Genomic DNA, 24,896 nt, shown 5'->3' on the forward strand with positions numbered 1-24,896 from the left:
CAGATGAAACTACAGCTTTGGCGACAGTTGACCACCGTAACCTTTGGAGACACCTCACCTATTGAGCAGGGCACAGTCAGAGGAAGACCAGAATGGGGTCCTATAAGGTGCAGAGTCTAGTGCAAGGGACGTGGTTTCTTGGAACTAAGGGTGGTACTGAAAATGCCACTCAAGAGGGCCTACGCATTACTCTTCATTAAGGCATTATGAAATAGATCGGTGAGAGGAAGTAGTAGTGCTGTATGGGATTCTTCTATCTTTTGGTAGGAAACATCATAGCTGAAATGGATTTCTCCTGATTTCAGTCAAAGTGAGAGAATTCTGGAATGGAAGAGGCCAAAGAGCTATTTTTAAGAGAATCAAAATTGCTACCCAATGATGGCTAGTGTGTAGCAAGAGCAATGATTTAAATGTTCTGGTCCACATTGGGGCTAGTTAATTTTAGGGACTCCAGAGTTAAAAAAGACAGTCATCCCACTAAGAGTCTACCTGATTTGTAAAGCAAACAAACAAAAAGTCCCTAAAAGGTGGTGATCAAATCATGGCCCTTAACTAACACCTAAGACTAGGTCAGCAGCCAGACCCAAACTCTGTGAATCAGACTTCCTAGAAGGAGGACACTGTAGTATCAGCACAAGTACACATGTGCCATGATTCTTTCTTTAAATAATTTGCAAAGGGACCATGTGTATTTACTAAGGTAACTCTGCACTTGGGGTAGGGTAATGTTTAGTCCTTTTGTGGAATTATTATTAACACTAGTTTTAAGATAAGGCTAATTTCTATGGAATCAGAATGTCAATGTCATTTACTGGTTTTGTTGGGAGTTTAAGGAGGTCAAATTTATGGATTTTTGGCCTGAGTTTGCTTTGCTTTACAATAAACCACAGCCTGTGGTTATTTTTCCATTGTGTGAGTGTTAAGTTGGAAGATTATATCTGTATATGTATATCTATATCATCTATCTATCTATCTATCTATCTATCTATCTATCTATCTATCTATCATCTATCTATCTATCTATCTATCTATCTATCTATCTATCTATCATCTATCTATCATCTATCATCTATGTATATAAGCTAGAACCCCCATGTTGTCTCTCTGATCCATGAAGTCAAGGATATTATGGGAGGAATGGTCAAATAAAGTCCCCGAGAATTATCCCTCACTACTAATATAGTAAACTAAAGCAATACTACGTTTTGGGGGAAGTGCAAAAATTAGTATGCCATCAAAGTCTTGATTTCTATCAAATTTTGCTAGTGCAGAACATGAGCAGGACTTAAAAATTGTGAATTATTGTAAACATCATAATATGACTCTAAGTGTACCCATCAATATAATCTCCCTCTTTTAATGTCAGCTGACTATCAACTTTAATTCTCCTTTGCCATGTAACCAAACATATTCACAGGTTCTAGGAATTAGAATGTGGACATCTCGAAGAGGCCATTATTATTGTTGTGTCCTCTGGTAAATTATTTATCCCTTGAATACCAAAACTTTAAAACTAGAGTATTCCAGACTGACAGGCATGGAAATCAACGTTCTAGATCACTGGGCCCTGGAAACTTTACTGAGATGACAAGCCCAAGTATTTTCATGGTGTTTATTTTTGATTCTGTGTATTTACAAAATCCTCTAGTAAAAGCAGCTTTCTGATTTCTGCACACTCTCATCCATCAGTACTGTGGGTGAGTATACTATCCTAGATGATAGTGGTGTGGAAACTATTACTGTGAACTCGAGTATGGCACAGAACTGATGATATGACATATCCCCAAAGAAAGACAGTGATGGTGTATTGTCACTATTAGATAAAAGCAAGTTATATGGGTTTTAAAATTCTGTTTTATTTTACTTTCCTGCTCATTGAAATAGAGGAAAAGATATTTCCAGGTCAATAGCTTATAACGGGTGCCAGGGTGCAAAGGAACATGAAGTAAGCAATGAAGGTTGGGAGATATCTCCATCACATCAGAAGCATGGACTGTATTCTCTACTAATTCTTTGTTTTGTATAATATATATTTATAATTATAATTAATTTCCTTTCTTTTCCCTTTCTCTCTTTGACTATAATATTATTGATATTATTAATTAATTATTTTATAATTAATACCTAGAATACTGAATATCAAGAGAGGATGGCAACAGAACTGGAAGCAGAATGGATATGGTCTAGAAATCTTTGAGCTGCACAGAATTACTGATATACTATGGGAGCTTTCCTTGAGGAGAGTTGAAAGTACTTTCGGTATTTTAAAGGATAGTTGTGTTATGTTAGGAACATTTAGGTCATTTAAATATCGGAATAAGAGTATGAGGAAATGTTGGGGCACCAAAAGGATGGACTGCAACAGGTATATGTTATTTTTGACATGTAGTCTCCAAATAACCTACTTCAGAAAATGAAATGGAACAGTTATCACCTCTCCTAGCTCCCTGGCAGCTAAAGAGTAGGCATGTGACCTACCCTGAGTCAATTGGATGCTCCTGTTTAGGACTTGGAAGCTTGAGTGACAGTTGCATATGATATGCAGAGGTTATTCTCTGTGGCTGAGATATACAAGAGTCCAGTGACAATAGCATCAGTGATAGTGTTCTAAGAAGACTGTTCTCTGGGTATGATCTTAGTGCTTTATTTCCCTTTGCTCTTCTCTTTCTTCTGAACTAGATTCTCCAAACTTCCATTGATTCTGTGAGATAGCCAATGCACTGCTAATAAATTCCTTTTCTGCTTAACTTAGCTGGAATTGTTTTCTGTTGTTTGCCTCCTAGAACACTGATTGTTAAAGAGTTCAATACTATCTAACTCAGTGCATGCATGTGTTGGTGTGTGTGTGTTTTAGGACTTCACTGAGGATATTACTAATTGGGATTTTCAAGAGCTTTCATTAGAGAAAGAACCAAGTTAATTCATCTGTAGACATCCTAAGAAGGCTTGGGGCGAAATTGTCAAGGGGATGAATGGGCTGATTCCGATGTGGGCCAACCCTTAACCAAAACTATGATGTAGAAAAGTATTGTTTGAGATTGTTTCCACTTTGTCTTACCCTACCCCCTTCCCAGCATTTATAGAGAAAGGAGGCTGGGGGAGTCTTGCTTGCATAGAAGCCACTTAGAAGATATTTTGACTGATTGACAGAGAAGATGAATGGTTTTGGAAATCTTTTCATTTATTTATTCAACAGACATTTACTGATCTTTGCCAAGTTCCTAGAATAGTTCCTGGCGCTAGGAAGTGTGCCATATGACAGGCACTAAGAATAGATGACTAAAAGGTAAAATGCTTACCATCAATGACTTTGCCTCACCTTGCTCTAGCACCAGGTCCAAATCTCAGTTTGGAGGTTCAAAAACCACTGAAATGAGTACATTAGCATGTATGGAGTTCTGACAATTAAGTTTGCGAACTCATCCTAGAAAAAGTGCTACATATTTAATTGCTGAATAAAACTATGGTCACCTTTAAAGTACTCCCCTTGGAAAGCTATGCACTGATTCCAGCACCTAATCCACTCTTCAAAGAAATTTTGGAACTCTTTTTCTGGAATGGCTATCAGAGCTGTTGTCGTATTACCCTTGATGGCCTGAATGTCATCAAAATGTCTTCCCTTCAATATTTCCTTTATCTTCAGGTAAAGAAAGAAGTCATTGGGAGCCAGGTCAGGAGAGTAGGGAGGGTGCTCCACTACAGTTATTTTTTTACTGGCTAAAAACTCCCTCACAGACAGGGCCGTGTGAACTGGTACATTGTCATGATGCAAGAGACATGAATTGTTGGCGAAAAGTTTAGGTTGTTTTCATCTAACTTTTTCATGCAGCCCTTTCAGCACTTCCAAATAACTTGGTTAACTGCTTGTCCAGTTGGTACAAATGCATAATGAATAATCTCTCTGATATCAAAAGAGGTTAACAATAAGTTCGTGAACTTAATTGTCAGACCTTTCTTACTTGGATTGAGGAGACACTTTTGTTGGAGCTTTATTTCCAAGTATTCAGAGAAGTTTAGGGATAAACTACATTTATTTGGGATGGCTTTTCCAGTCTTTTGAAAGCCAAATCAAAACCAAAATAAAAATTAAAACAACCTATCATTCTCAACAAAATGCAGGAAAGAGTTTCTCTGACAAAACAAGTCCTATCTGGGGCATTGGATTCTTGTTCCTTCTGCCAAGTGACCTCATGTGACTTGACTGTGGTGGCTACCATCTTGGAATTCCTGACAAAAGCATGAGTCACTTGCTGTGCACCTTTCTTCTTCTCCTGATATGCCCATGGCCCGCTCTCCCCACAATCATATCTGTGAGAGCTCCTTACACAGGCCTATTCTCTGTTAATGCCCCTTTCTTGAAGTCATATTAATGGCTGCACAATCCCCCCCCCCCCCAATCTCACTGTCACAGTCCATCTTGAATCAGACAGTTGTCTTCCAAGGGTGGCTCAGGGATCCAAGCTGTTTTAATCTGCTACAATAAGGCAGGCCTGGTGTCATCCAGCTGGCAGATAGGAGAAGGGTGTGGAGAATCATGCATCTAATACCCAACTGTGTCAGTCCAGAAGTGACATATATCACTTCCATCCACATTCCATTGGCAAGACATGTAGTTCCACCCAAATGCAAGGGCAGCTGATAAATATAGTCCTTGGCTGGCTCCCCAGCAACAACTTGATGCTGTGGAGGTGGAGCATGGGCCTTCTTTGGTCCTCAGCCATCTCTGCTATTCTTTCTAATGCCAAATCCCTTCCCCCCAAACCAGATTTTGACTCCCCACCACGAGGGAAGCAAATGAATAACCAATTCACCCTATGTCATTAATATCTGATAACATTTTATTTCATTATCATTCTAGAATATTTATAATTTTAGAAAGAGTGTTAGGAAAGCAGCCCACCTGAAGATAACTCAATGACTCGAATGGTAGAGGAGGTATTTTGGAATCGTGGTGGGGATTCCTGCTATCTTCAGATAATTTGCAGAGACGCACATATTCACCTGTATGCTAGGGAGATTCAGCTTCAAATCTTGAAGGCTGCCCATATCAGAGATGAGACAGAACAAATCCCTATCATAGATTTTCAACTAAATTCCAGCCCAACTGTCCTTATTGGCCCTGTAAGTCTAGGAGCAGAGCTGGTGATCACCTGGTGAACAGCTTGACTGTTGCTGCCAGCTCCATTTTAGTGGGAGAGAGATTGATTGGCACGTTATCCATTTTCCAATGCTTATGGAAACCCTGATTCACTCGCTTGGGCTAGACATGCATCCCTTGCTAGGCAGTAAAAATGTCAATAACTGTTCTCTTTTTACTCTTCTTCTTTCCAAACTGGAGGTGGGTTTCCATTAAATCTTTAACCCATGCTTTTCTGATTAAATCAAATTTACAGCCACTTGAGAGGGACAGGATTTCAGCCATATTTATCTTGCCCTCAGCGAAGTGTCCCTGACTTGGTTTTTCAACAACTCTCAGTATTTTCTGTCTTACATTCCAGTTTCCTGTCAAAGGCTAATGTTCCCTTGCCTAAATGTTTTCCCTTGGCTAAATGTTGGACCAGGTGAAGCTTCTTCAACTTATGTGTGGGATGTAAAGCCCCAAGGAACAGGGGGTAAGTAGTGGCACTGCAGTGAGGATGACTGATTTTGGAGAGAGGGAGGGTGACATCAGCCTGAGAGGGGGTGACATTAGAGAAAAAGCAGATGACAACTGAGAGAAGCTAGAATCACTGACTCTTTAGTCAGTTAACTTAAAACCAATCATGTCTAAATTTTTGCCATCCTTTAAGGAACAGAGCTGATAGACTAATTTATACTTGAGTATTATAAACTAATGATAGTTAACATTTATTGATTGCTTACTGCATGTCAGTCACTATGTTAACCAACTTACATATTCCCTCCTCTCATACTTCCAGCAAGCCTATGAAGATAGTACTCATGACCTTCACTGTACAAATGAAGCAATGGGCTCCAGAAGAAGATAAGTAACCTTCCCAAGGTAATACACCAGTGAGTGGAGAAGCCAGGATTTGAACCCCTAAACCTGTCTTCACAACCCATTCTTTTAATGGCTGTCCTATGATGTGTGGTAGCAAGAGTTCCGTATGCCATTGCTTCCAGAATGGGTGCATTTTAAAAGAGCCAAGAATGAGGCCAAAAGAATAAAGCCCTGTGACAAGGAGCTAAGGAAGCCTTTTTGGCTGGAAGTTTTTTACAAAATTCTTTCAAATCCCACCAAGCTTTTGATGGAGTTTGTTGTCCATCGATTAGCCTCGTTCATGATCACATCCAAGACGAAGTATGTGACCCTCATTCTTGATCCTCAGATGTGGTATCAGAAGAGTAGTGATCAGCTGTGAGCTGTTCATGAACAGAATGAAAGGGATTAGAAGACTAAGGGGAGCCCAATTATTACCTTCAGTCAGAATTTGCATTTTTTTCCATGACAGTGTTGGTGCACTTTCATTCTTTTTAAAAATCAATATTGAGCTAGATTCTTCAATCTGCCCTTACATGGGTCATCCTTTCGAATGGGAGATACCACTAGGGTAACAGTAGGATGTTAATTTTGCACAGGTGACCCTTTCTGAAAGAGCTTTGACAGTCTCTGCTTGGGCTGAGAGCCTTGGGGGTAGGGGCCACTGCGGAGTTGAGGGGTGATGGTCCCCTCCCCTTCTTGACCACCTTGGCAGCCTCCAGGGGAATTCTCTATCAGCAACAATTAAGAAACAGATAATGTAAGAAGCTCCCTCCTAAGTGCCTCTGGGGACATTATCATATTTTGCCGTGTATAATGTGCTCCCTTGTATAATGTGCACCCATACTTTAGTCCTAAACTTTCAGGGAAAAAAATCTTTCATTTTAATTTTTTAATTCAAATTTTTATTTGTTTACATTTAGGTACTTGGATTTTGTATTATAAGGGAATTTTAGCATTTATTTTTTAACATATTATGATACAAGAAATTTTATATACTGGTAACAAATTTATGATCTTGACACCTCACAGAAGGCCAAAAACTCTTCATCGTTGCAAGTTCATTGTAAGTTCAACAAAACCGATGATTATATTTCCAGGTATTATTTTGCATACGGATATGATTATTGATTTCTAGGGTTATACTTTTAACTCACAAGCATACATAAAAGAATTAAAAACATTTATATGGATACGGAATTAGTACCAACCATGTATAATGTACATCCTTACTTTTTCCTCACAACTTTGGGCAAATAAGTGCACATTACACATGGCAAAATATGGTAAATCATTTGCCCCTTTATCATTTAGGGATGACAAATGCACATGGGGTGAAAGGGGTGAAGGAGGCACTATCTAAAGGTCACAGGGATACCCAGACTTAGGCTGGGCTGAGGTTCTGGAATGGGTGGTCAGTGTGACCGTGGCTTCTGCCTGCTGATGGGACTAGGGCCGGAGCCAGTGATGGAGAATGAGGAGGAGGGACTTTCGGGGGTTAACTATCTCTGTGTCTATCCAACTGCCATCTTCCCCCATGGGAGCTGCCTTGGCCTGAGGTAAGAGGATGGCCATTGAATAGGTATGTCAAGGGTTTGGGCTGGAGCTCTGCATGCAGTTGTACACAACAACATCAGGCCAAGCAGCCCAACAGAGTTCTACTTGCTGGCTGTTACTTGGCATGGGGCTGGGTCTGTACAGTGGGAGGGGCACGATTTTCTGATTATTCTATAGGTACTGTCACCTCACCCTGCTGGACTCCTCCAGGGCTATACTGACTCAGACAAAGGGCCTTTTTCTAATTCACCCAAAGGTTCTACCTGGGCTCACTATGTTCCTGGGTTTTGGCATTCCAGACACAGTACATTTGGAAAAGGACTCCACAAGGTGGTGAGGACAAGCAAGGGGATTTCCATGGCCACTGTTGGCCTACATGGAGTGGCTATTCTTTTTTTTTTTTTTAATTTATTGGGGTGACAATTGTTAGTAAATTTACATAGATTTCAGGTGTACAATTCTGTATTACATCGTCTATAAATCCCATTGTGTGTTCACCACCCAGAGTCAGTTCTCCTTCCATCACCATATATTTGATCCCCTTTACCCTCATCACCCACCCCCCACCCCCTTACCCTCTGGTAACCACTAAATCATTGTCTGTGTCTATGAGTTTTTCTTTCTCATTTGTTTGTCTTGTTCTTTTTGGTTTATATACCACATATCAGTGAAATCATAGGGTTCTCTGCTTTGTCTGTCTGACTTATTTCACTTAGCATTATACTCTCAAGATCCATCCATGTTGTCACAAATGCTCCTATATCATCTTTCCTTAACGCGGAATAGTATTCCATTGTGTATATATACCACAACTTCTTTATCCATTCATCTATTGAAGGACATTTTGGTTGTTTCCATGTCTTGGCCACCGTAAACAAAGCTGCAATGAACATTGGAGTACACGTGTCTCTATAGAGAACTGCTTTCAGATTTTTTTGGGTAGATACCCAGGAGAGCGATTGCTGGGTCATATGGTAATTCTATTCGTAATTTCTTGAGAAACCTCCACACTGCCTTCCATAACGGCTACACCAGTCTGCATTCCCACCAACAGTGTATGAGGGTTCCTTTTTCTCCACAGCCTCTCCAACACTTGTTACTACTTGTCTTATTGATGAAAGCCATTCTGACTGGGGTGAGGTGATATCTCATTGTGGTTTTCATTTGCATTCCTCTGATGATTAGTGATGTTGAGCATTTTTTCATATGTCTATTTGCCATTTGTATATCCTCTTTGGAGAAATGTCTCTTCAGGTCCTCTGTCCATTTTTCAATTGGGTTGTTTGTTTTTTTGTTGTTGAGTTTCATGAGTTCCTTGTATATTTTGGATATTAGTCCCTTATCAGAGGCACTGTTTGCAAAAGTCTTCTCCCATTCAGTTGGTTGCCTCATTATTTTGTCAATAGTTTCTTTTGCTGTGCAGAAGCTTTTCAGTTTCATATAATCCCATTCGTTTATTTTGGTTTTTACTTCCATTGCCTTTGGAGTCAAATTCATAAAATGCTCTTTGAACCCAAGGTCCATAAGTTTAGTACCTATGTTTTCTTCAATGCAGTTTATTGTGTCAGGTCTTATGCTTAAGTCTTTGATCCATTTTGAATTAATTTTGGTACATGGTGACAGATAGCAGTCTAGTTTCATTCTTTTGCACGTAGCTATCCAATTCTGCCAGCACCATTTATTGAAGAGGCTGTCTGTCCTCCATTGTATGTTTTTAGCTTCTTTGTCAAAAATTATCTGTCCATATTTATGTGGTTTTATTTCTGGGTTCTCAATTCTATTCCATTGGTCTATGTGTCTGTTTTTCCGCCAATACCAAGCTGTTTTGATTATTGTAACCCTGTAGTACAAGCAAAAATCAGGGAGTGTGATACCTCCAGTATTGTTCTTTTTTTTAAAGATTTCTTTGGCTATTCGGGGTCTTTTGTGGTTCCAAACAAATCTGATGATTTTTTGTTCTATTTCTTTAAAAAATGCCATTGGGATTTTAATGGGGATTGCATTAAATCTGTATATGGCTTTGGGTAATATGGCCATTTTAACTATGTTGATTCTTCCAATCCATGAGCATGGAATGTCTTTCCATTTCTTTGTGTTTTCTTCAATTTCTTTCAAAAATGTCTTATAGTTTTCAGCATATAAATCCTTCACATCCTTGGTTAAGTTTATTCCTAGGTATTTTATTCTTTTTGCTGTAATTGCAAAAAGAATTGTTTTTTCTATCTCTTTTTCTGAAATTTCATTGTTGGTATATAGAAAAGCAATGGACTTTTGTACGTTGATTTTGTACACAGCACCTTTACTGTATTCATTGATTGTTTCTAATAGCTTTTTGGTGGAGTCTTTAGGGTTTTCTATATATAGCATCATGTCATCTGCAAAGAGTGACAATTTAACTTCTTCATTCCCAATTTGGATGCCTTTTATTTCTTTCTCTTGCCTGATAGCTCTGGCGAGGACTTCCAACACTATGTTGAAAAGCAGAGGTGATAGGGGACAACCTTGTCGTGTTCCTGAACGTAGAACAAAGGGCTTCAGCTTTTCACCATTAATTATGAGATTAGCTGAGGGCTTGTCGTATATGGCCTTTATTATGTTGAGGTATTTTTCTTCTATATCAATTTTAGTAAGTGTTTTAATCATAAATGGATGTTGTATCTTATCAAATGCTTTTTCTGCATCAATTGATAGAATCATATGATTTTTGTCCTTTATTTTGTTTATGTGATGTATACCATTGATGGATTTGCGAATGTTGAACCATCCTTGTGCCCCGGGGATGAACCCCACTTGGTCGTGATGAATAATCTTTTTAATGCATTGTTGTATTCGATTTGCTAAAATTTTGTTTAGGATTTTAGCATCTGTATTCATCAGAGATATAGGTCTGTAGGAGTGGCTATTCTTGAAGAGTGAAGATGTAGATGAAAGTGAAGAATGTGAAGTACTTCCTGTGAAGTGAAGAAATTTGAATTGCAGGTGTCTTAGTCAGCTGGTGCTGCCACAAGAGAATACCATAGACTGGGTACTTAAGCAACATAAATATTTTTTTCTTGCAGTTCTAGAAATTGGAAGTCTAAGATCGAGGGGCCAGCAGGATTGGTTTCTGGTGAGATCTCTCTATTCGGCTTGCAGAATGCTGTCTCTCATATGACCATGTTCTCCTATTACCTCTCCTCTGCAGGCTCATTCCTTGTGTCTCTTCCTCTTCTTGTAAGGACACCAGTCCTATTGGATTAGGACCCGACCCTATGACCTCATTTTACCTTAATTACTTCCTTAAAGGCTCTCTGTCGAAAGACAATCACATTGGGAATAAGGGCTTCAACTTATAGATTTGTGTGTGTGTGTGTGTGTGTGTGTGTTTGTGTGCGTACAATTAAGTCCATAATAGCCGGAATGCTTATAATAATGTAATTGTTTTTCTAGTATTAGTGGTGTGTGACCTCAATTAGTTTTCAATCTTCTGATGCTAGGCCAGTGTTTAAAAAGTCATTTTATTTTTTACCCCCATCCTCCTAGCCCTTCAAACCTTCCACCCTACTGCCAAATAGAACTCTCTGTATGTTAGGCACTAAATAAGTGTGTATGAACCAGCCCCAATGAAGTTTCCTGGTGCACACAGGAGGAGAGAGGGGTATTACCAGGCCAATTCTTGACCATTCCTTCAAGACTTTCTCAAGTGAGATAGGAGAGTGCTGGGCTGGAGAGAATGCTCCCATCTGTTCACTCTCTAAAGAGAGGGATGTGTAATCCAAAATTCTCAAAGAGGTTCAGAAAATGAGAAATTTTATTCAGGTGAAACAGTTTGCAAACTGGGGAAATGCAGCCTCTGGTAGAAACCAAAAGTGTGCTCCACTGAGTCAAAGGGGAGACCGTGTTGAAATGGAAAGTTCCCACCCCAGTTTCCAATTAGTTATGTTTTATGTAGATGAGGTATCCAAATTCATATGGTTCTGATTGGTCTGAATAGCATAGTCCTGATCGGTCAGTATTACTTCTTCTGATGGTTGTTATGGAGCAGTTCTGATTGGACAGGACAGGTCTCAGTTTATTGATCAAAAGACAAAATCACTATTTCCCTGCAGTGGTTAACTCAGAAGGTGGAAACAAGCTGGCATAGTGAGGGAAGTTGAGAGGTCAGTCTAAGGTTCTTCCCAGTATACAGAGTATGTGAGAATGTCCACTAGCAAATAGTACTCATTATTTACAAAATTTGGGCCCTTGGTTGACCATGGGGAGTTCATCTTAGCAGATAAATTCCTCCTTGGTGTTCACATCAAATGAATCTTTCTTCTTGGGGTGCACAGATGGACTTTTCAGAAGGGAAATAAGCTCTAATTTCAATCAACTCATATCCAATTTCACTCTGTTAAATAACATCATTTATTCAGTAACCTTTGGAATTCATATGCTTCATATTTAATGGGTATAATTATATTTTTTGTGGTATGCCTGTGAAACATACATTTTTCACCATTCAAATGTTGGTTTGACATGATCTCAGATGTTATATTACTCCACAGGGGAATGTGCCTTAATGGCCCCAAACTCCAATAGCAAGAAGGATTAGTGAAGCAATAAGCTTCTACCCATCAGCATAACTAGAATTGCCACCCACAAGAGGTACTGAAGGCAGCAGACTTTTTATTTATTTATGTACTCCTCTATTTTTTTCCCCTTCCAGTTTATTTATTGAAGAAACTTGATCATCTGTTCTATAGTGTTTCTCAGTCTGAATTTTGCTGATTTCTTCCCCATGGTGTCATTTATAATGTCCCTCTAAATTGCTAATTAGATCTCAAATCTTGATCAGATTCAGATTCTGTTCTTACTAGTTAAGTCTACTTTATAAATGGCATTGTGTACATCCATCAAGAGGTATATGATGTCTTGTATTTCTCTTATTGTAATGTTACATAGATCTATTGTTATGGGCTGAAATGTAGTCCTCCCCAAATTCAACTGTGTCCCAACCCACAGTACCTCAGATTATGACTATATTTGGAGATAGAGTGTTTAAAGAGGTGGTTAAGTTGAAATAAGGTCATTAGGTGTCGTTATAAGAAGAGGGAATATGGACACAGACACACACAGAAAGATGACCGTGTGAAGACAAAGGGAGAAAATGGCCACCCATAAGCCAAGGAGAGAGGCCTCAGAAGGAACTGACACTGTGGACACTGTGACCTTGGACTTCTAGCCTCCAGAACTGTAAGGAAGTAAATTTCTGTTGTTTAAGCCACCCATTCTGTGGTACTCTGTCAGGGCAGCCCAAGAAACCTAGTACATGTATAAATTCATTAGAAGATATAAAATAGCAATACTCTAATCCTATCACATCTTTTTTTGTTTATTGGCTAAGATACTTCTGTCAAGATAAATTTCCCCTCACCAACTATTTGGTTACCCATAGGCATAATTAACCCAAGGGCAAGATAAATGCTTGATTCTTTTCCTTTATGTCCTAGATTTCTAAATAATGGTTGGTTCATTATCATCCCTCCAAAGAGAACCAGAAGGTTTTCTTTTTTTTTTTCGTTTGGTATCATTATGAACTCATAGATTTAAAAATACTTGATGTGTTTCAATATTCCTTTTTTGAACATAATATATAATAAACATCTTTCTTTGTTAATATCATTTTAAATTATTAGTTTTCATAGTTGCACAATTTCCCCATTATATGAGTGCACTACAATTTATTTAACCATTTCTTGTAGTTGACATTTACATTACACCCCTTTTGATTTAGCAGTTTCACTCTGTTCAGTGTTGCTCTCACAAATATATATTTTTTCCTGAAGCAAGGTACTACTTTCCCTAATTTATTTGAAAAGCTGAAATTACTAGATTAATTTTTAATGATGAACATGATATAAAAGGGAGTCTGGTTAGTTGAGTAGCCTTTTAATTGAAGCTTGAAAAATACTTTCTAGTTTGCCTACTTAAAATATTCATACCATTGGTGAGAGGAAACCACTCTCTCTGCCTCCCTCTCTCTCTTATTTCTTGAGGGTTAAAGTTCTTTATCAAGGACAAGAGATAAAATAAGACCATCAATTAAACTAAAATAGTAATTAAGAGTAAAAAATGACAATAGCAAGTTACATTTTTTAAATTTCCATATTTGCTTGAATGTTTTCATTTTTTAAAATAAGTATTTTGAAAGAAATTGTTACCTTGGCTCATCCTTCCTTGTGGTAGGTAGTGCTTGACTAACTTTTTTATGTCCATGTGCACGTGGGGCCAGCTCTGAAGCAGCTACGATTCATTCTGCTGTGCCTGGCACAGCTATAGTTTATGTCTGCTCTGAAGTAATTCTTCATAATATCCCCTAACACTGTCAAAAGAGTCCTAGTTTGGACAACAATTTATATAATCACCCTAGATATTAACAGGTTTTTTTTTGCCTTCTGCTTATTCGAATTTCTTCAGGTCCCTTATTTCAACTTTCTCAAAGACAAGAGGGGTCATTGAAGAATAAGCTTCTCCCCCAGCCATCCAGACCCCTCAATCTCCACAACCACATGGCAACAGTTAGCTTTCCCCTTTTATTGATCATTTTTCAGTTAAGTAAATTTCTGCTATCTCCTTCCCTCCCTCCTCTCCTATTTTTTATCATTGTGCCCTCTAGTAGGACAAAAGGTGTCACAACAAGGAGAAAATCAGTCTGTGAACAGAGATCTGAGTAGGACTTAGTCCAGATGAGGAAACTGAGGCAAGAAGGGGCACTGTCTAAGCCAAAGTGACCTAGTTAGATAGTGGCAGAGCAGCACAAGGATCAGGGTCTCCCAACTTCTCTGCTACCTGCTATCGACTAATTCGTCCTTTTGATAATTGCTAGGGTCTTTGGCAAATTTGATGTTTTGAGGAAGGTAGGACATTATGCCCTGCCCCCCACATTTGCCATCAGGTGGTGAATTAGAATGAAAACAAATCTCACATTTAGTTCTGCTACAGTACTACATTTATTACAAAGTCCTATTGAATAGCAGCAAAGAAGAGTTCTACGTCTTTCTCTAAACTCAGGTCAAGTCCATACTCTTTCTTAGGCTCTTTGACAAGCACCATGCACAAAAGGTCCACTTGTTGGCAAAGGCCACAATATTCTGGTGGCAGAATCAGAGAACTTTCTACACAGAGGACAAAATCTTTTGTTAAGCTGAGGGAAGTGGAAGGGCACACTCTAGACCTGGAACACTTTTCCAGAGGTGAATCCTTTGGAGTTTGATAGTTTATTTCTTATACCTCATTTTTGCAAGGGCAGTAATACCTGTCAGTCTTTCTAGCCAGCCACATTCCTTGAGCACAATTCAAGCAACCAATGAAAATGTGCTTCTAACATTGAGGAAAGGATGGTTAAGAGCAGGCCTGTAATCTAGTCCTTTCCTTTCTTGCAGGGGTGCTGGGATGCTTTGGCAAAGAAAGAAGGTGGGTAAAATCTCTTGAAAACATGCCAATTTCAGACCTTCTGGCAAGCCATTAATGGTAACACTAATGGTGGCTGACAGGAGTGTTTTCAACAGGATGTCGCTGGTCTGTGTAAAACTGCTTATGGTAAGGAGACTTAGAGTCTATGGATTTATGGCCCATGACTTCCTGGAAAATGTCATCTAGGCTATGTGACAATTTGGGTATAAAAGCAGAGATGTTTCATAACCTACACATCTCCCTTTGTGTAAGTGATGGGCCACATGCAATACTTAGAGACCTCAAAATGCATGCAATGTAAGAAGGAAGGACTTGGGGTGTTCTTCTGGGGCTCCAGGCTTCCCTTTGTTTTACCTGTGCCTCCCAGTTACTTGTATCCTTGAAATTGTTAGGAAGTCTTGATACTGGGTAAGAGCTCCAATTTATGTGAGTCTTATTTGACAACTTGACACTTTGTACTATCTCTCATCCCTTAGGCTAATAAATGCACCCTCCGGTATAGATATAGATGAAAACACTGAAAGGCAAGACCTTACTCACTTCTGGAGCATGGATTTATGATGAGATGATTCAAATGTTCTTCTACCACCCCCTGGGTATAGATGACAGTTATGTGTATACAAATTACATCATGCTGTTCATACTAAGATATTTTAAGGAATATATCTGCAGGATTGTGTCTTCTGTAATCACTAGTGATGGTTATTAACAATGATGACAGTAGCATCAGCAGTCTGTACCAATTGTTTTGTGATTGTTCCGTGCTGAGCACTTTGCATATAGTGTGCAATAAACTTAGAAGTTCTCTGCTTTCATTTCACAGATGAGGAAACAAAGTTTCAGAGAGTTCATGTAACTTGCATAAGGTCACATCAGTGTGTGACCTCATGTCTGTTGTCCCCAAAGCTGTGGGTCTGCCACAACACAGCACTACTGCCGATGTTGACATAAAGAACTAGGGTGAATGGAATTTAGGTTTTCAGTGATATAAATATCACAACGGCTTTCAGTAAGTCATTTGTACACTTCATTATTCAGTTTACCTTTCCTCCAGGAGAGACAATATGACTAATAATGGTTTCAAATAGGGAACGTTCAAAGTGATGGTAATAAGCTAAACAGTATTATCCTGCCAAGCCCAGTGGGACCACGCATTTACCTACATGGAAATTTTGTTCAGAATTCTGAGAGTTGAAATCAGAGCTTTTAGGTAGTAAAACTAGAGCAGTTGTAATGACAGGTGAGACAATCCACCAAAAGTTCTTTCCAGTCCCTTTGACCTTGACAGCTTCCTTTCCCATGCTTGGGTAATACTGGGTGTGGTGACGAATAAAGGGGTGACAAAAGGATAAGGGTGAAACACCAACAATTCCTACCAGGGAATGGTGTCCAATACTGTGACTCTGGTGGATTTGCTTTGCGTGCAAGTCCATGAACATATTGGCAGCTGCATTAACTGCTGCTGGGCAGTTTCCAAGCCCTCCCACTGTAATGTGCATTCTATGGGGGCAGGAAGATTCCCATAAACACTTATATATCTCCAGTGCCCATAATAGACCTTGTCCCACGGCTGATGCGCATGAGTGTTTGTTGAATGACTAGTCTCCTAATATAGGAGTTTTATTATGGGCTGAATGTGTCTCTCCCAAATTCAGGCATTGAATCCCTCAACCCCAATATCATGGCATTAGGATGTGAGGCCTTTAAAAAGGTAATTAGGTTTAGATGAGGGTAAGACTCTCTTGATGAGATGAGTGCCCTTAGAAAAAGAAAGAGAGACATGAGGGCTCTCTCATTACACATGCTTAGTCACAAAGGAAAGGCCACCAAATGAATGCAGTGAGAACGTGACTGTAACCTGGGAAGCGGGCCTTCACAAGACATGGAATTTGCAAGCACTTTGATCTTGGCCTTCCAGCTTCCAGTACTGTGAGATATATTTCTTGGTTAAGCTACTCAATCTATGATATTTTGTTATAGCAGTCTGAGCTAAGACACATTTTGAATACCAGAATGTTTCCATTCAACCCAGTAAAAGCCCAAGAGGACTGGACTTTACTCCATACATTTCATTGTTTTAATCTTGTTGCCCAAACTAGAATGCAGGCTGTAGACTTCTTCAGTATTCCTCTAGCTATGCCCCCACAGTTGGATAATGTGTGAATGTCTAGCTTGGGGTGTGTGTTAGTCATGGGCACAAATCTAGGCAGGCTGGCAGAGTCAGGCTGCAGTTGCAGCTCCCACATTTTCAGCTGCCTCAACAGCTTTGCTGGAAGAAGGCTTGTGTGGGATGGGGATGGGGGTGACCTTGCTCCAAGTAAATAGCAATTCTGTTTCCCTTTCTCCATCTCCCTCCCATTCTCTAATTTATAGACTATGCAATGGGGAGAGAGGCAGGGCACATAAAGCATTGATGAATGTGCCTTCCTTCCTTGAGGTGTCAAGCTCTATAATAGGAAAGGCTTCATCTTGAGCCCGTGGTCCACAACAACGTGTTAGAAGCAGTCCATAATTTCATGCAATGACCTTTCTGGCTCAGAGATGACAAGTGAGGTCGAGTGTATGTTTTACACTTGCTTTTAAAGCTGTGAAGGGCAGAGGGTTGGAAGGTGGGATGAGTTTGCACTTCGAAACTTCTCTCTCACTGCCAGTAGTGGCAGAGAGATGGTTCCCTCCCAAGGGATGTACATTTGGCTGGGGAGTAAGATACATGTAGGAAACAATACTGGTTGAGCCACACTGTTTAGAATCATGAGTGCCATTTCATGGTATGTCCTTAAGATCTCAATGACTTGCTTTTGGATCCCGAAAGCTGTGTTGTCACCAGCTCTCTTTTAGACCAGTGATAAAGTGGCCATATAACTTATTCTCCAAATATGGACACTTTTTAGAGTGAAGCAGAGTGTTATAACAGAGGACATAGGACTGTCCGAGGTGAACAGCACAGCCCAAGTGAAACCCAGGACCATTCTGGGCAAAATGAGATGATAGATACCCTAGCCAGAGACCTCTAACATTGAATACCAGCAATGATGACATCAGGTCATCTCCCTACTTCTAGAATTTTCCATATCCAATATAGGAAAGAAGAAAATCTTTCCAATGGGCTCAAATAGGGACTTTGTTCCTCTAACAGATACTTATTGAGGATCTCTCTTGTGCTGCTTAGGGTCTAATGTGTGTGGGGGTCTGGTAGATAACTGGTGACCATGCAGTGTGTTAAGTGCTTTGACAAACACAGGTGAAAATGGAGACAGAGGAGGGGCCATTCCTTGAGGATGGAGTGGGATGGAACAGTGAGGGAAGGCCTCTGTGCCCACGGACTACCACGAGGGGTCTGTGTCAGTCTTCTTGTAGAGGGGGATATAGAGCAGTATAAAGCATGGTTCCCTCCCAAGGGATGTACATTTGGCTGGGGAGTAAGATACATGTAGGAAACAATACTGGTTGAGCCACACTGTTTAGAATCATGAGTGCCATTTCCTGGTATGTCCTTAAGGGAATCAGGATTTGGGGGGAAAGGACTGGGTATAAGAGAGTTCAGGAAGGCCTCACAAGGAGAACAGCCAAGCTCTGGAGCAAGCTTGGTTTTAGTTCTGGCTGTTGTGCTTGGCTCAATGCAAAGCAGCGAGAAGCGCGCATCTCCAACAGCAGGAAGGCCCTGTGGAGTGCCTCCTGCCTGGGTCCTAGTTTGGCGTTTTCCACACTTTATTGCTAATTCTTTGAGCAACACTGCAAAGTAGATGCCGTTATCTCCATTTTTATTTTTTTAAATTATTATTATTATTATTAATTTATTTTTTATTAGTTTCAGGTGTACAAGACAAGGTGATACATAGACGTTCATCATTTATATCCTTTACACTGTGGACCCCCCTCCCCCCACCCACTATCCCTCCAACCGACCTCGCACTGAGCAATCACACTATATATATAAAATTATAGTTGGCATTCATTATTGTTTAGCTTCTAGTATACAGTGCCATGATAAGGCATCTACAGTATCCCTGAGGTGGTCTCCCAAATGGGACACGTGTCCATCGAATACCCTACAAAATCTTTAAACATTATTGAATAAGTTCCCCAAATTAATTTTCAACCATCCTGAGGCCATCTTGTGGTTACCAACTGTTTCCTAATCCCTTCACCTTCCCCCTTATCCCCACCCCCCCGCCCATCTAACAACTCTCAGTTTTTCCTCTTTGTCCCCAAAACTGTTTCTGATTAGTTCATTCACTTATTCTTTTCTTTAGATTCCGCATATAAGTGAGATCATATGGTACTTGTCTTTCTCTTTCTGACTTATTTCACTTAACATAATGTTCTCTAGATCCATCCATGTTGTTGCAAATGGTAAGATTTCTTCTTTATGGCTGCGTAATACTCCATTGTATAAATGTACCACAGTTTCTTAATCCAGTCATCTACTGATGGGCATTTCGGTTGTTTCCATGTCTTGGCTATTATGTATAGTGCTGCAATAAACATAGGAGTGCATACAGATTTTTGAATTGGAGTTTTAGATTTCTCTGGATAGATGCCTAGGAGTGGAATTACTGGATCATAGGGTAGTTCCATTTTCAGATTTCTGAGATACCTCCATACTGTTTTCCATAGTGGCTGCACCAATCTGCAATCCCACCAACAGTGCACTAGCGTTCCCTTTTCTCTACATCTGCGCCAGCGTTTGTTGTTTGTTGATTATTGATGATATCCATTTTGACTGGGGTGAGGTGGTATCTCATTGTGGTTTTTATTTGCATTTCTCTGATGGTTAGTGAGGTTTCAGCATTTCTTCAGATGTCTGTTTGCCATCTGTATGTCCTTTTTAGAAAAATGTCTCGTCATGTCCTCTGCCCATTTTTTAATTGGGTTGTTTGTTTTTTTGGAGTTGAGTTGATGAGTTTTTTATAGATTTGTGATAGTAATCCTTTATCAGATATATCATTGGCAAATATCCTTTCCCATTCAGTAGGATCCCTTTTTGTTTTATTGATGGTTTCCTTTGCTGTGAAAAAACTTTTTAGTTTGATGTAATCCCACGTGTTTAGTTTTTCTCTTACTTCCCTTGCCCGAGGGGATATATCAGTGAAAATCTTACTCCGGGTAATGTCCGTGAAGTTTCTTCCAATATTTTCTTCTAGATATTTTATGGTTTCAGATCTTACATTTAAGTCCTTAAGCCATTTTGAATTTATTTTTGTATATGGTGTAAGGGAGTGGTCCAGCTTCAGTTTCTTGCATGTGTCTGTCCAGGTTTCCCAGCACCATTTAATGCACAGACTGTCTTTACCCCATCGTACATTCTTGCTTCCATTGTCGTAGATTAGATGGGCATATAGGCATGGATTTATTTCTGGACTCTCTATTCTGTTCCATTGATCTATGTGTCTATTTTTATGCCAGTACCATGCTGTTTTGATTACTGTAGCCTTGTAGTATAATTTGAAGTCAGGTATCGTTATACCTCCCACTATGTTCTTATTTCTCAAGATTTCCGAGGCTATTCGGGATCTTTTATGGTCCCATATACATTTTAGGATTATATGTTCTATTTCTGTGAAAAACGTCGTTGGTAGTTTGATAGGAATTGCATTGAATATGTATATTGTCTTAGGCAGTATGGACATTTTAACTATGTTAATTCTTCCTATCCATGAACATGGAATGTGTTTCCATCTATTTATGTCTTCTTTCATTTCTTTCTTCAGTGTCTTATAATTTTCTGAGTACATATCTTTTACTTCTTTGGTTAAATTTATTCCCAGGTATTTTGTAGTCTTTGGCGCAATTGTAAATGGAATTGTTTATTTAATTTCTCCTTCTGATATTTTATCATTGGTATTTACAAATGCAACTGATTTCTTAACATTAATTTTGTATCTTGCTACTTTACTAAATTCATCTATCAGTTCTAACAGTTTCTTGATGGAGTCTTTAGGGTTCTCTATACATAGTATCATATCATCTGCATACAATGATAATTTTACTTCCTCCTTACCAATTTGGATGCCTTTTATTTCTTTCTCTTGTCTGAATTGCTGTGGCTAGAACTTCCAACACTATGTTGAATAGAAGTGGAGATAGTGGGCAACCTTGCCTTGTTCCTGATCTTAGGGGGAATGGTTTTTAGCTTTTCCCCAATGAATATGATGTTAGCTGTGGGTTTGTCATATATGGCCTTTATTATGTTGAGATAGGATCCCTTTCTTCCCACTTTCTTAAGTGTTTTATGATAAATGGTTGCTGGATTTTATAAAATGCTTTTTATGCATCTATTGATATAATCATGTGATTTTTATTTTTCATTTTGTTACTGTGGTGTATCACATTGATTGATTTGTGGATGTTGAACCACCCTTGCATACCAGGGATGAATGCCACTTGATCATGGTGTATGATTTTTTTAAAATTTATTTATTGGGGTGACAATTGTTAATGAAATTATATAATTTCAGGTGTACAATTCTGTATACATCATCTATAAATCCCATTGTGTGTTCACCACCAGAGTCAGTTTTCCTTCCATCACCATATATTTGATCCCCCTTACTCTCATCTCCCTCCACCTAACCCCCTCTTTTTAATGTATTGCTAAATTCTGTTCACTAGTATTTTGTTGAGGATTTTTGCATCTGTTTTCATTACAGATAAGGGCCTGTAGTTTTCTTTTTTTGTGGTGTCTTTGTCTCATTTTTGGATCAGGGTGATAGTGGCTTTGTAAAAAGTGTTTGGGAGTCTTCCCTCCTTCTGGATTTTTTGGAAGAGCTTGAGGAGAATAGGTGATAATTCTTTTTTGAACGTTTTGAAAAATTCACCTGTAAAGCCATCTGGTCCAGGGATTTTGTTTGTTGGGCGATTGTTGATTACTGATTCAATTTCCCTGGTGGTAATCAGTCTATTCAGGTTTTCTGTTTCTTCTTGAGTTAGCCTTGGAAGGTTGTATGCCTTTAGAAGATTGTCCATTTCTTCCAGATTGTGAAATTTGTTGGCATATATTTGCTCATAGTAGTTTCTTAAAATTTGTTGTATTTCTGTTGTGTCTGTTGTCACTTCTCCTCTTTCATTTCTGATTTTATTAACTTGGGTCCTCTCTTTCCTTTTTTTAATGAGTCTGGCTAAAGGTTTGTCAATTTTGTTATCTTCTCTAAGAACCAACTCTTGGATTCATTGATCTTTTGTATTGTTTTTCTGGTTTCTATTTCATTGATTTCTGCTCTGATCTTTATTATCTCCTTCCTTGTGCTCCCTTTGGGCTTGTTTTGCTGATCTTTTTCCAGATCCCTTAAGTGTGAAGATAAACTGTCAATTAGTGATGTTTCTTGTTTCTTTAGGTAGGCCTACAGTGCTATGAATTTACCTCTTAGGACTGCTTTCGCGGCATCCCATAGATTTTGTGTTGTCGTGTTCTCATTCTCATTTGTCTCGAGATATCTTTTGATTTCTTCCTTGATCTCCTGGTTGACTCAATTGTTATTTACTAACATGTTATTCAGCCTCCATGAATTGGTGTGTCTTCCAGTTTTTCCCCTGCAGTTCATTTCTAATTTCATAGCCCTGTGGTTTGAGAAGACAATTGTATGATTTCAATTTTCTTAAATTTATCAAGACTTGTTTTGTGGCCTAACATATGATCTATCTTGGAAAATGTTCTTGAGAAGAACGTGTATTCTGCAGCATTGGGGTGAAATGCTCTGAAAATATCGATTAAATCCAAGTGGTCCAAAGTATCATTTAAGGCTGTTGTTTCCATATTGATTTTCTGTCTGGAGGACCTGTCCCTTGTTGTCAGAGGTGTGTTGAAGTCCCCTACTATGATGGTGTTACTGTTGATCTCTGTCTTTATGTCCGTCAGTACCTGCTTTATATATTTAGGCGCTCCTATGTTAGGTGCATAGATTTTTACTAGGGTTATGTCCTCTTGTTAGATTGATGCCTTTATTATTACATAGTGCCCATCTTTGTCTTTTAATATGTTCTTCATTTTAAAGTCTATTTTGTTAGATATAAGTATTACAACTCCAGCTTTTTTCTCACTTCCATTTGCATGAAATATCTTACTCCAACCCTTCACTTTCAGCCTGTGTGTGTCTTTTGATCTGAGGTGAGTCTCTAGTAAACAGCATATACAAGGGTCTTGCTTCCTTATTTACTCAGCCACCCTATGTCTCTTAATTGGAGCATTTAATCCGTTTACATTCAAAGTGATTATTGATAGGTACATAGTTATTGCCATTTTTTAAAAAAAATTGTAGTTAGATTGTTTTCATCTTTCTTCTATTTACAGAAGTCCTTTTAGTATTTTTTGCAATGCTGGCTTGGTGGTAATAAATTCCTTCAGTTTGTTCTTTTCTGGGAAGCTCTTTATCTCTCCATCAACTTTAAATGATAGCCTTGCTGGATAAAGCAATCTAGGTTGTAGGCCTTTGTGTTCCATCACTTTGAGTATCTCCTGCCACTCCCTCCTGGCCTTCAATGTTTCTGTAGAAAAGTAACTTGATAGTCTTATGGGAGTTCTCTTGTATGTAACCCTCTGTCATTCTCTTGCTGCTTTTAGGATTTTCTCTTTGTTTTTAAACTTTGCCATTTTAACTATAATGTGTCTTGGTGTGGACCTGTTTGGGTTTATCCTGGTTGGAACTCTCTGCACTTCCTGGGCTTGTATGTTGGTTTCCTTCATCAGGTTAGGGAAGTTTTCAGACATTATTACTTCAAATATGTTCTCAATCCCTTGCTTCCTCTCTTCATCTTCTGATATTTTTATTATGCGCATGTTGTTGCGCTTGATGTTATTCCAGAGTTCTCTTAAACCATCTTTATTGACTTTTATTCTTTTTTCTTTCTGTTGTTCAGTTTGGGTGATCTCTGCTAATTTGTCTTCTAAGTCGCTGATTCAATCCTCTGCTTCATCTAGCCTGCTGGTAATTCCTTCAAGTGAGTTCTTAATTTTGGTAATTGTGTTCTTTAGTTCTAACTGGTTGTTCTTTATGATTTCTATATCCTTCTTTATGTCTTCTCTAAGCTCCTTAAACATTCTTATCGCCAGTGTTCTGAACTCTGTCTCTGATAGGTTGGTTACCTCTGCTTCATTTGGCTACAGTTGTGGAGGTTTCTTCTGTTCTTTTATTTGGGACATGTTTCTTTGTCTCCCCATTCTGACTGACTCTATATGTTGCTTTGGTGTATTAGGAAGATCCCCTACAGTTCTTAGTTCTTGCTGGGTTATCTTACGTAGTATGTGTCCTTTATATTTGACTTGCACTACTTCATTCTTCTCCTCTGCTTGTGCTCCAAAGGTGACTTTTGTATTGTGTATATTGTTCTGTTCAAGAACTTTAATTGCTTTTTGCTTGTGAGTAGGTTGGTTTAACTCCTAGGCTGACTAGTTGTGAGACTTGGCTCTGCCCACCGCAGGGTGTTCTGCTGGGAGAGGGTTGACCACTTAAATGAGGTTTGGCCTCTATGGGGTCTTGTGCCTTCACAGAATTCCCTCTGGGTGTGTGACTTGTAGGTCAAACCCAGTAGTACTCTGGTTTGGTCTAGAGTTGGCTTCTGGATATGTTGAATCTTGTGCCTCTTAAGCTGGGCCCTGGTAGGGCAGTTTCAGAACAAAGCAAATTACCAAGTACAACAACAACAACAACGAAGAAGAAAAAAAAGTCAAGTACATTCATGTGTAAAAAACAACCGACAACCCACACTCAACTCAGACAAAGATATCAAAGAAATAAAGACAAAACAAAGCAAAAGAAAACAAACAAACCAACAAGAAACAAACAAAAACAAAGCAAAAACAAACAAATAAAAGAGAAAAAGAAAAAAGAAAGCAAAACAAAAGAGAGGAAAAAAAACCCAGAAAAAAAACAACAACAACAAAAAAACAAAAAGAAAAAGAAAAGAAAAAAAAAAAGAAAAAAAGAGGAAA

The 24,896-nt window shown here is 38.9% G+C and overlaps 1 long non-coding RNA gene across 1 annotated transcript in view; it reads left to right on the forward strand.

Moving 5' to 3' along the window:
- Positions 1–24,896, forward strand: part of LOC308498725 — a 107,641-nt gene that overhangs the window by 23,525 nt on the left and 59,220 nt on the right. Inside the window, exon 2 of the long non-coding RNA XR_013993507.1 lies at positions 5,919–6,001. This is a non-coding gene — a long non-coding RNA (uncharacterized lncRNA). The remainder of the gene's footprint in view (positions 1–5,918; positions 6,002–24,896) is intronic.

Source organism: Rhinolophus hipposideros (genome assembly GCF_964194185.1).
Source record: "Rhinolophus hipposideros genome assembly, chromosome: 6".
NCBI classification, from domain to species: domain Eukaryota; kingdom Metazoa; phylum Chordata; class Mammalia; order Chiroptera; family Rhinolophidae; genus Rhinolophus; species Rhinolophus hipposideros.